At 38.8% G+C, this 13,446-nt stretch overlaps 1 protein-coding gene across 12 annotated transcripts in view; it reads left to right on the top strand.

Moving 5' to 3' along the window:
- Positions 1-13,446, top strand: part of GRIN2B (glutamate ionotropic receptor NMDA type subunit 2B) — a 502,860-nt gene that overhangs the window by 252,880 nt on the left and 236,534 nt on the right. The window contains exon 1 of one of the 12 annotated variants that reach the window (XM_072798954.1): positions 954-1,054. The exons of 10 other annotated variants lie outside the window; for them this stretch is intronic. The gene's annotated coding sequence lies outside the window, so the exon portion shown is untranslated. Of the gene's footprint in view, positions 1-953; positions 1,055-1,812; positions 1,934-13,446 lie in introns of those variants that run through there. One more of the 12 variants, XM_072798955.1, reaches the window with a different exon arrangement.

The following is a 13,446-nucleotide window of genomic DNA, read 5'->3' on the forward strand; positions in this document are numbered from 1 at the left end:
GTTCTCATATCATACAGAAACGTTCCCAAAAGCCCATTGTTAGACTGTGAATACATCTTTTTTACAGTCTCTTCAAATGTCTCTAGCACATGTCCCCAGATCTGCCTTCTCTAGTGACTTCATTTCCCTCCTCAATAAACAACCCACCCTTAATTATTTTTAATCATTTTTTTGCTCAAAGAATTTGTGAATCCCTGGATACTCAATGATTGCCTTATTCTGATGGTGTCAGGAGTTCCTGCATTATCTGTTCTTAATGGTACCTAATGCTAGATTAAGTCCTGAAACATATTCCTGTCATATGTTTTTTTATTTGAAAGGCTTTTGTGGTTTAATCTCAGCACAATATATTTGCCCACTGATCTGAGAAAAGGTACCTTAAGTAATGCTTATATATTTGCTGCCCACCTAACCTTTTCATTCATTTATTCAACCAATATCCATTTGTTTGTTAATTCATCCATCCTTCCATTCATTCAACCACAGATGCATTCCATATGTGTAGTGTAGTGTCATGTATCCCTCACACTAAAGAAGCCGAAGATATAAAGTTGAACCATACAGAATTACTGATACTCTACTGCTTTTGACTTATAAAGGGACAATTTTATATGGTTTAACCTAAGATAAAGGTACAGAATAAAAAGACTTAGAAAAACAAAATTGATATCAGATAAAAAGTTCAGGGAGGAGCTGAAAATGCATTCAATGACAGAAGGAAGTAGAAACTGAGAATCCAGTGTGGGGGTTTCTGTGGTGACCACACTATAGTCACTAGCCACATGTGGCCATTTCTAGTTTCAATTTAAATTAGTTAAAATTAAGTAAAATAAAAATTCCCTTCCTTAGTAGGATAAGCCCCATTTTAAGTGCTCAGTCGTCATGTGGTGCAGTTGGTAATCTGATTGGACAGTACAGATAAAGACATTCCTGTCGCCACGGCAACTTCTATCGAACATTGCTGCCATAGAGGAACATGATCACTGAAGAGCAGAATAGGTCAAGAGAACTGAAACTTCCTTGTGAATATCTGTAGTGGTAGAGAAAAGGTTTGGTGAGTTGGAGGAGTCTCTGGTTATTCACCTGAAATTCATTAGTTCTTTTCCTTTTTTTTTTTTTCAAGATTTTATTTATTTATTTGAAAAAGAGTGAGAGAACAGCAGAAGGAGAAGGAAAGCAGACTCCCCCCACCCACCTCCCCTGAGTAGAGAGCCCAGTGTCAAAGATAGTAATCTGAAGTGGAGTTCACAGTGGTGGAAAATGAAATTAGTAAAATGCGTTAGTTTTTGTGACTTTCCTCATTGCAGGCTGTGTAAGACTGCCAATAAACTAATGTTATTTAAACCCACAAAACAGAAGATATTGAAATACTTGTCTCATTTAGAGCCTGCCTCTGTTTTCTGGATTTTTCCATGGCAATAGAAACTTTACTGTGGAATATTCTTTGGTTGTATAAAAGGTCTTTTTATTTATCTGAAATACTCTATTAAAATTTAATAAAATGGGACAGTTCCTTTTTCTCCATTCTATCAACAAAGAATATCCTCTTCAACCTAAGTAGCTTGCTTTTTTTTTTTTTTAAAAAAAGATTTTATATATTTATTTGAGAGAGAGAGAGAGAGAGAACAAACCAGGGGAGAAACAGAGGTAGAGGGAGAAGCAGACTCCCCACTGAGCAGGGGGCTTGATGCAGGACTTGATCACAGGACCCTGGGATCATGATCTGAGCTGAAGGCAGATACTTAACCCACTGAGCCACCCAGGCACCTCCATTAGTTCTTTTCTTAAGCCTTGTAGCTGTTTCCTAACAGGGGCCCCAGTGAAATTGGTCACAAACCCCAGAACAGATTAAAAAAGCATCACATTAAAAGAACACTTGCAGTGTAGGATTCTCAACTTTGCTGGCTATCTGAGTCAACCCTGATGGCTAAAGGTAATATTTGAAGTCTGACCTGGGTCTTCTTTCTCTTCACCGTCCCTCTAGCAGACAGTTGGTGCACATGTGCATGGAGAAATACACAGAAGAGGAAGGCTATCATTTGCCTGCCTTCACCTTTTTCAAAAGCATTTGGTACTTTAGGCATTAAGCTACTAAGTCCAAACACTTTTCCAGGTTACCTGGAAACTCAAACGTTTGATCCCAGCTGCAAATCTCTGCTGTCTGAAATAGGTTTGGATGACTTTTTATCTATAGCCACTTTCTGGTTTCATCCAAAAGGAACCATTTTAGGGAATCCTGAAGTGGTGACACATTTCATCATTTTTGCCTCTGAGTCATTGTCCATGTTGATCTGAAGATTCAACCGGTGGCACATGGGAACACACGTACACAGAAACATAAACACTGTCAGCCTTGTGGTTTTCAAATTTCCCCAAAGGTGAAGCAGTACAGCTTAATTAAGGCAAGGCTGAGGGAAAACTGAAGAAATCTGAGAAGGGTAATTTCATTCTCTGTGTCGCTGGATTGGACAAACCCTTTACTTCCTTGTATGTACTCGCTTCAAAAAAAGAACTCATTCTGCATTTGTCACTACTTTATTCTACACCTTAGTGAATGAATCAGCACTTTGGAGTTAGGCAGGTTGGGCTCTATCCTGCATGCATGACCTCCAGTAGGTGCCTTTAACATCTGACCTCAGGTTTCCTTGTTTGCACCAGACACATATAACTGTGGAAGGAGATAATGAGGGAAATGCTAAAAGAAAACAGAACCATCAGGATAAAAATCACTCTACAGAACAGTTAGAGTGTTTGTTATGATGAGATGAGAGTATGTGTAAAGCACTGTGCATAGTAGGTGCTTGTGAATTTTAGCTGTTAGGGTTACTCTTACTTTGCTACCACTGCTGCTATTACTGCTTCCAGCAAAATTTTTAATCCTCACCCTGTTTCCAGCTCCCGGTACCCAGAGTCCCCAAGTGGAGTAATGTTTGGAATCTACTGCATTCTCACATGCTTGCTTTGCCATCTGGTTCTCATTTTTGCCCACTCTTATTCTTTCCTTATATCATAATTCTGATATTCAGTATTCAAATGGATGACTCTTTAAATAGCTTTATTGCTTGGTCTTTACTTTGCTTGATTTACAGTTTTACATAAAATTCCCCCAAACTTCTCAATTGCTTACCTCATTGTAATCTGGATCCCAGTTTACCATGTTTCACGAAATGCCTTTGCTGATCTTTCCAGCGGTCACTTTCAGGGCAAGTCTGTTATCTTTCCATTCCTGATGCAAATGATTTCATGGTTTTAAATATCATGTCTCTGTGATGGACACCCTGATCAACATATCTGTCTTACTATTAATTTTCTCTCCTGTTTCCTTTTCTTTCTGTTGTGATTTAATCTCTTGCAAATACTTGAGATTTTATAGAGTAAAACACTGAATTCTTTATTTCATTTGTCGGATTTTTTTTATTTGTCGGATTTTATATTATTCTTCCTCTCTTAAATGCCAAGCACTGGAGCAGAATCTTGCTAATAGACAATGTTCAAAGTTGAAATAGATTTAGTAGCAGATGAGAAGAGGAAAATGACAAAAAAAAAGAGATATGTACAGATAAAAATAGAGGCTTGGGGAGAGCTTAAGTAGTGGGAAATGAAAATATAATAGGGGAATAAAATTCTGTCCAAATGCCTGATCCCCAAAGTGGTTTTGATCAAAATTTTGCCAAGAAGTTTGTCCCCATGTAGAAGAAAAGAATGCCAACATTTTCTTGTAGTTTCTTCTGTTGGGCATGCCCCTAAAAATGGTGCTACACAGTGTCTTGAGCATAGATTGGGGCTTAGCAAATATTTGTTGAATTGATTTTTTATGGTTGGGTCGACTGATTAACTGAAAAATTTAACCTTGCCTATGAACACTATATCTTAAGAGCATAGGAAATACTTCCTTTTTTTCTTTTGAAACTTTTGTAAGACAGTGGCCATGGGTCATGGAGCCTTTTAAGAATTTAGAGAAAGCTAGAGATCCCTTTTTCAGAAAAATATCCACATGTCAAATTCTACATATGGTTTCAGGGGATTCAGAGATCTTTTGAGGCCATTCATGAACCCCAGGCTTAGCATCCTGCTCTATATTCATAAATTTCCCTTGACATCTTCCTCATTCCTTATCTCCATTAAAAGGAGGCCCCTGTGTCCAGTTCTAAACCAGAAGTCTTAGTGTCATCATCCACTTTCTGCCCTTCAATCAGGTTACTTGTGTTGATTGCCAGGTGCTGCAGCCCAATCTATTAAATGAACTTATTCTGTTTAATGAAGGAAAATGCCTTTTGCAGCACTCACGTAAGTCATCTTGTCCTGAATGTCATTGTGCAGGCACAGGGAGGATTCCTCTTTCTGACAAAAATGACCATACTTTCTACAACACTGGATAATTTATAAAAATGACATATATCTTGCAGAATGGGAATGGGACAACAGGGAGAATTTGGTTTTTATCCTGATGGTTCTGTTTTCTTTTAGCATCTCCCTCATTATCTCCTTCCACAGTTATACATGTCTGGTGCCCATTGATAGAAGTTAGATCCCTGGTCTTGGCCAGTTACCATAGGTGTTAGTGGTTAATGATTAGACAAATGAATCTTGCTGGATTCAATAAATTCATCCCACTAAATGCCCACTGGTGCCTTAGAGGAATTCATATAGTCAGGCTTCCCTACACAATGGTAAACTGTTATTTGTAGAGATATTTTAGGGGTATTGGAAAGGAGGAGAAGACAGGTTTTCTGCAACTCTCTTGTCATACAATGTGAGTAACTGGCCCAGGATTTGGGGATATATAGATTTAGATATCTATAGCTATAGCTATATCTATAGCTATAGATATAGGTATAGATATAGATATAGATATAGCTATAGCTATAGATATAGATATAGATATAGATATAGATAGATATGGACAGAGGCAGAGAAGGAGTATTATTTCTTATTCTCTGGTTCATTTGGCAGTTAGGAACAGTCAACATTTTGAATACCCACTGTGTGCCAGACACTATACATTGCATTAGGAATGCAAAAACTGTTAAGGACACAAAATCTGCCTTTACAGTTTTCGTAGTCCAGAGTAGGATACTGTTCATTCAGTAGTAATAGAAATTGTTCTCCTTTGCTGGGGCTTGTAGTATAGGAGGAAGGCTGCTGACAAAGTATTACAGGCTCACTCACCAGTAAGAAAATCTTTTAGAATGATCATATGTTTATTCAACCACATTTATTCAACAAATATGTACTGAATGCCTATTGTAGTTTTGACTTTGGGAATACTGAATGGACAAGATAGTCCCCGGCTTTGATGAAACGTACATTTTTTGTGAAGGAGAGAAGCAGAAAATAGATAACACAAAAATATAACTTGAAACAGAATTAAGTACTCTGAAGAAAGTAAAGCAAGGTAAGAGGATAAAGAAAAACTGGAGGAAGGAGGGAGTTTATATAGAGCAGATGAGTAAGGAAGGTCTCTCCAAACAGGTGGCATTTAAGCAAAGACCGGAAGGGTAGGAGAGAATGAGGAGTTTTTCAGGTTGAGAGAACAGCAAGCAGCCCTGAAGTAGGAATGAGTTTGGCAGTGGGAGAAAGACGGAGATGGTCTCCTGGCTGGAGCAGAGCAGACAGGGGAAGAGGCAGGAGATGAGGTCAGAGAGACAAGCTATGCCCCACAGATAATGCTAAGATGCCCAGATCTTATCCTACGTGTGCAGAGAAGGAATCAGAGGGTTATATGTTTACAAAAGAGTACTGAGTGCTGGACGAAGATTAGGTGGTAGATGGGAGGACACAAGTGGAACAGGAGGCCTATTTAGATAGATTTACTCATTCATTATGTCTGTAGTTTAACTACATCATAACTTATCCCGGCCTTTGAGGAGCTCATCTTGTAGTGTATCATGCTACTTCTCTCTTCCTTTCCCTCTGTGAACTCTTTTGAAACAAAACTTATAGATGACCAGCTGAAGTGACTGATACTTCACTTTATGAGTTCCCTATCTTTGGCATGTGGTTCCCTGTCTTAGATTAGGATTTTCAGGTTTTGAGCAATAATAATTACCACTATTTTTTTTCAATGTCGCAGATGCTGGGCATATTTTATTATCTCTTTCAATCTTCGCAAAAATTCTGCAGTGGAATTATTGTTATTCTCATCTTACAAATGAGGACAGGAACATTCAGAGAGATGAAGTCATGGCCATACACTAGTACATGGTAGCTAGGACTTGATCATAGGTCCCTTGGCTTCCAAACCACATGGTTTTTCTACCACACTATTGTGTATGAGAATGGAAAAACATCGTGAGCTTATTTGGGAAGTTAGAAAATTGGTTTTTCTGAGACTGGTATTCTAGAGCAGTGGTTCTCAACAGAAGGTGACTTTGTCCCCAGGAGACTTTTGGCAGTATCTGGTGATATTTTTGCTTGTCGCAAGTTGAGGTAGAGAGTGCTACTGGCATCTTGTGGGTAGAGACCAAGGATATTGCTAAACATTGTACAAGGTACAAGATGACCCCTCTATCAAAGAATTATCTTGCCCAAAATGTCAGTTGTGCCAAGGTTCAGAAATCCTGTTTCAGTGTCATTTTTCTGCATTCCTGAACTGTTCATAACTTTAATTAGTATAGATCATCAGTTATCAACCTGATTATATTTCTTTGCTCTTGTGCTAAGGAGAAGTTAAGGTCTAATTAGAGAAGGGAGACTTCTGTTGCCAAGCTGCATTTTGTTTTGTTTTGTTTTTGTCAATAAGTGGTTGTCTCCTAGTACCATTTTATCTATCATAGATGGTAGCCTGAGCTCTGATTCTAGGGCTCAGGAGCCCCTCAGGCATTCTGAACCATTCTAGTACTAGAAGTTGTAGGGCTTCTGCACTGAACTTTCCCATTGCTTCATGCTGGCCTTCCTCTGGGGTGGTTTAGGTCAGGCTGTCAGCACTGGAAATAGCCCTTCTTACCAGGAAATTGTGTGAATTGGGAGCAGGTCAACCCTAACTCCCTCCCACTACCAAACTCAAAGTGACCCCAGAAGCTCTGAGATTTGAAGCATCATTTGTCTAGTAAGCAAATTACCTTCTACAAGATAACACCCCTTCAAGGTTTAAAATGCTGATGTATACTGATGGGAGAGATAGAATGACCCCTGTCTTCCTGCCAAAAAAAAAAAAAATCTTGCAATTCAATCTTTATGGCTTTCTTAATTTAGACATTACCATAATTCAGAGCTGCTACAGTGTATGGCCCTATAAAGGAAGCAACTTCTCCATACATTTGTATTTAACTTTACAGCATATAAAGTCATCCATGGTCATCATTTGTTCTCTAGGTCAAGAGGCTCATTCCATTACTTAAAGGATAAAAGATTATGTGTTATCTTTCTGCTTTTGAAACTTGCCATTAGAGGACTAGTCCACAACTGGGTGCCCTGGGTGAGGCCCCGATTCTATGACAGTCTCTCTCTGAAAGAGCGTGGATATGGAAGCAGGCTGAGGGTCCTCGATGTGGTGCCCTCCTTTTAAAAGCCTCTTGGCACCTTTACTTTCCCTGCCACTTGCCTCATGGAAAAAAAAAGCCTTCTGCTTAATAAACGTCTGCTTGTAATATTCTGAAACAAGGAGGCTAATCAAAGGCCCTGTTCTGCAGAACAGGGACGCTAAATGACAAGATTAATTTCCGTAATCAAGCAGCTTAATTTGGACACTTCCCCCCTCTCTGTTGCTGATTGAAATTGAGGCAAATTTCGCAGTGGTGAGATTCTGTCCTGGCCTAGTAAAGCTTACTTACTGGGACTGGAAGAGGGGAGGCAAGGTGACGTGGTCAGAGAAGACGAAGGGAGGGAAGAGTGCGGGGAAGGGCATCACATGAAGTGAAATGTGAATGAATGCACAGAAGTGACTGGGATTTTTCTAGGGCCTCTTATTAGAAGTGGTGTGAAGTTGTTCGTGCAGTTGTCCCCGTGGTGACCACTCACCAACTTGGAATGTTTCCATCAGAAATAGCAGTCGTCATGGAGATTCATATAGCCGTAGCATGCTTGGGCAGAGAGATCTTCTAATCCACCTGCCTCTTTTCATAAAGCAGCCCCAGAAATGTTAAGGGACTTGTGTCCTGTTCATTAACACCAAGTGAAATTTCAAGCCAGAAAGTCAAGACGCTTAAGTAATCTCCATGAGATTTATGGAAAAATAAACAGTACCATGGTGACAGACTTTATGTTTGTATAAAGTATTATAATTTAAAGGCACTTTCAGTATATTTGGCATGGCAAGACATGTTGCTCAAATTAGAGTTTAACGGAATATTTTTAGGTCTTTAATAACATAAATGATAACAACCTGCATGCTTACTGTATCTTACAAAAGCAAACACTTCACAATGGGGATTCAAAGATCTTCTTTTCTCCTGTGCTGTCCTTAGCATCGAAGAGGGAATACAAAATCTTACCCATTGAGTGGTTGAGCATAACTATTTGGAGTTTTGACCCTCAGATTTTCCTAGATCCAACCTTGTTTAGATTATGAGGTTATTTTATGCTGATCCGTGAGCCCTGGTGGGAAATGTGGTGAGGTGGGTGTGTCTGTGGGCAAGAAGCTGAACAGCTAGAGGATTTAACACTGACATTGTCTTAGATCTTCCATGAGTCATTGGACCTTTCTGGGCTTCAGTTTCTTAATTGTAAAATAAGGATGCTAATACTGATCTGCCTCACAGAAGAATAAGTAATAAATTACTTCAAAGCTCTTCCCAAATGTAAAGTACTAGATAAATACCAAAAGATGAAATAAATGGACTCCTAAATAAAATGTATTCAGGGAAAATTCAGTCAAGGCCAAACCAGACTGACATTAATAGCCAAGGAGCCAGACTGTGTGTTGTGTTGGGTATAAGAGAGGGGGCAATTTAATACTCGGTAAATCCATGTGAACTCTAGGTTAGTATGGTGGGGTGTATGTGGACCGAGACACCACTGAGCACTGTGCACATCAGCCCTAGCCTTCATGACCAGGATCTTAGAGAAATATGTCTGGGCCTATCTGTTCATTCATTTAAAAGATATTTAGTGAGTACCCATTATGGGTGAGGCATTATTGCTTCAAGGAACTCTTCCAGATCTCATAGAGTTTAGAATTTATTGAAGGAGATAAAACATAGCCAAGAGTATATAATATAAATCTCCATGAGAAACACTGTAGGAGCTGTACAACTTAAGTGTTATATATGAATGCAGAGGGTAGTTTTAATTAGTGTGGTCAGAGAACACACTCTTAAGGAGGATTTGAATTCCATGAATTGCTGTGGGTAAGGACAGGGACACAGAGGAGAGCATTCTAGGTGGAGTCTAGGACCAGCATGGCCAAATACGAAAATTTATTAATTTTCAAGAATGAAGAGTTTAGATATCTTGCTTTTGTATTTCTGTTGAAGAGTTAGGACTAAAACCTATATGGGGAAAGATTATGGAGAGCCCTGAATGACCATGGAGAGCCTAAAAGGCATAACAATGTATGAAAGTACAAATTTTAAGAATAGCAACCTTAAACACTGACAAAAAGCACTGATTTTTCTGGGATGTGAGAAGAGCAGAGAGTGAAAATCAATTTAATAAAACCTAAGTAATGCACAGCATAGGGTGGACAAAACAAGCTGTAGAGGATTAAAGTAGCATTTAAAAGATTTCTTACCTAATATAATAGCTCCCTAACAAAAAGAATCTGTAAAAACCACAGGACACAGTAATATCACAAAGAAGAAGCAAAAGTTTGACAGGTTCATACTTTACCACCTTGGAATGCACATTCCATTGAAAAGATATAACCTGTCAGGTTCAGAGAAAGATGAAAATGGGTAAACAATGAAGAAAGCACTTAGTGAGGTGGCAATTCATATTGAACACAGTATAATTCCATGTACTGTGCTTTACATAGACCAGAGGGGGATGAAACAACTGGTTGGAACAAACATAGCAGGTTCATAGGCAGAGAGGCAAATGCCCATTTGGGGTTGATTTTCCATTAGTTGAGACTTGACTGTGGATAATCCTGTGTGAATTGCTGTTCCTGCAGGAGTGTGTCTTCCTTTTTGGCTCCCCACTGGTCCTATCCCTTCTCCTCTCACCACAGACTTTAAGGTGCTTTGCTGTGTGCTCAATACAAAATGAAATAAGTCTTTTAATTCTCCCCATCCTCCTCCTCCTCCTCCTCCTCCTCCTCCTCCTCCTCCTCCTCCTCCTCCTCCTCCTCCTCCTCCTCCTCCTCCTCCTCCTCCTCCTCCTTCTTCTTCTTCTTCTTCTTCTTCTTCTTCTTCTTCTTCTTCTTCTATTACTATTAAGAGAGAGAGAGCAGGGAGAGGGGCAAAGGGAGAGGGAGAGAATCCCAAGCAGACTCCCTGCTAAACTCAGAACCCCACGCAGGGCTCGATCTCATGCCCTGAGATCATGACTTGAGCCAAAATCAAGATTGGGATGCTTAATGGACTGAGCCACCCAGGTGCCCCAAAAGAAGTCTTTTAAAGTATTTTTGTGTTTGTTCACAGTTCCCTGAATTTATTTTTGTTTTTGCATTAAAAAAATATTGTATTTATCTGAGAGAGAGAGAGAGCCAGCATGAGCTAGCATGAGAGACCATGAGCAGGGGGAGGGGCAGAGAAACAAACGGACTCTGTGTTGAGCAAGGAGCCCTACATGGGGCTTGATCCCAGGACCCCAAGATCATGACCAGAGCCAAAGTCAGATGCTTAACCGATTAAGCCCCCCAGGTGCTCCTGTTTTTGCATTTTTAAAAAAAATACTTTGGTTCATTTTATATAGGAAACTTTTTAAAAACATCATAGTAATATCAATGAAAAAAATCTAATTCCAGGGAAAAAATTTTGAGGACTAACCAATTGAGAGAGAAATCATGTTTTTGGAACATGATGTCTAATCTCAACTCTGCTGGTTACTAGTTGTCTGAACTAGGTAAGTCACTTAATATCGATCATCCTCTGTGAGGCTGTGAAAACATGTGATGGCACATGTACACCAGCCCAGTGCTTGGCACAGGACATTCACTTTATCTTCTTCTAAAATTAAGTGTAACTTATTTTTCTTATTACAAAAGCAATACATGCACATTGGCGAAAAATTGAAAGAGAAGGGAAAAATTAAAGCAGACATCATCTCACCAGATAGTAGTTAGCACTCTAAGCATCTTTCAGTGTGTGTTATGTAAAATCAAAATGAGATCATACTATGCATATTGTTTTGTATCTAGCCTTTTCTATTTATCAGCATACAGTGGTCATTCTTTCCTGTTAGAAACATCCTTCTGCATTATTTTTAATGACTGCATAGAATTGTCCAATTTAACCAGATTTCCAAATGGAGGAGTTTTACAAATAATATAATGATGGGACATTCTTGGAGAGAAATTTTGTCTATCCTTAATTGTTTCTTTAATATAAACTTGCAGAACTGGATTTTCTGGGTCAAATAGTATCAACATTGAGGCTTCGGATATATCTTATCAAATTGATCTCCAGAAATTTTAAACTGGTTTGTGTGCATCTCAATAGTATGTGAGAATATCTATTTCCCCACCTTTGCAATAAAGAAAAAAATGTTTTGCATATTTAAGAAGGTAAAATGTCATCCTTTAAATGTCTATCTAGTTCATTAGTGAGGCTGAACTTTTAAAATATATTTACTAGCCACTTGACTTTTATTTTGCTTTTGTGAAGTTTCTGTGATTCTTGGTAGGTGCTTTAAAATGGCAGCTCTTTGTTCCTCCATTATCTGTCCTCATGATTTTACTAAATAAATTATTAATCTTTGTTTACATGTTTGTTACTTTGGCTTGACTTCTAGCTCCTTCAGGGAAGCATCATCCTATTCTTTTTTGTATCCTAAGAACCAGGGCAAGTGAGGACTCAGTAAGCGTCAGTAAGCAGGTGTGAATGCCCAAGCAGGCCCAAGCATGCAGAAGGTGGGGTGGCAGTGTATGAAGCTGAGCCGGGGTGAGTACCCGCTTTCTGCTCACACAGTCAATGACTGTGGGTGGCTGGTCTCATCTAAGCCATGCTCGTGAGCTGAGCTCACAGCTATTCCCAGGGGCCAGACCAGAAGAAGGCTTAGCCCAACAAAAAGAGGAGGACTGCAAGATAGTGAGTCAGGAAGCCATGAACTCTGGAACTGAGTTGAGTGGTCAGTACCAGGACCTGGTGAAGGCCAGATGAGGGACAGCTCTGTGACAAGGCTGCATTTCTTTGGTTTGTCGGGTTTTTTTTTCATGTCTGACACCTTGGAATTGTTCTGTTTGATTTCCTCATCGATCATCTCACCCAGAAAAAGCTCTTTGGAGTATAAAAGATTCTTGCTGTATTTATTTTTGAGAAGGTCATTTTCACTCAGCTAAGACCATTTGTTTTCATATTGGATAGTGGGGCCATTTCTACAGGCTGACTGGGATGTTGTGACAGGTTCTCTGTCCCCTCAATCATTTGGAAGTTGGACCTGGTAGTGTGACATATCCTGGTGGTTACTCTCTCTTGCCTTCTTGCTTTCTCTCTGGAAGTCTTGTCTTTTGAACTTCCCATATTTATAGGGTAAGATACAGAAATGAAAATAAAAAAACAAAAAAACGGAAGGACATTGATACTAGATAATAAGTCACTTAGAGATCCTTGGAGGGTTTTGCTATATGGTCACAGATTGTACTAACCATGTCACGATAGAGTATGGTGTTTTATATAGTCTATGCGTGTTGGTAATATTTGCACAATATATTTCATATAATGTGCTTAACAAACATTTACTACTTATATAGGCTTGATTCTAAATATGTGTCCACTATCAGTAAGTATATGTTTGTATGATAAATTTTGTTTTATTACAAATTATGTATTGGTTACATGCTGTTTTTTGATTGTTACTTTAGTAGGGACAATTGTTTAATAAATCTCCCACTTATTAGGCTTTCAGCCATAAATAAAAGAAGATAAAGCTCCCTGAGGAATGCATTTTTAATTTGTATAAACTGTTAACATTTGTTGATTTACTAAAGTATTCTCTCTGAGATAAATAACATATCTATGTAGGCCTTGCATCTTACATCATTTACTTATATCTTTATATCAGAATATTACATGGCATTTAAGATATGTCTATGCAGGAGAAAATAAACTTTTGACATTTACTTGGTTTATTGGATCATTGTGGATTTCTAAGCCTTATAACTTAAGTTCATGATAAATGGTTTTTGAATATGTGACATCCAATCTGGTCATTCATAGAAGTAAAGTGAATCAATTTGTAACTTTTTTTTTTTTTTGAGTTTAAGAATCTGCTGCCCAGGAATGCATGTTGGTTTCCTCTTATAATTTTGGTTGCTTTTGAGACCAGAGATGTTAATGCCATATGGAAGCCCCAAGGGTGGGCAAAGAGTGATGAGTTAGACAACTAGTAGAGATTTAAGTAAATTTG

Source organism: Canis lupus, chromosome 25, assembly GCF_048164855.1.
Source record: "Canis lupus baileyi chromosome 25, mCanLup2.hap1, whole genome shotgun sequence".
NCBI lineage: Eukaryota > Metazoa > Chordata > Mammalia > Carnivora > Canidae > Canis > Canis lupus.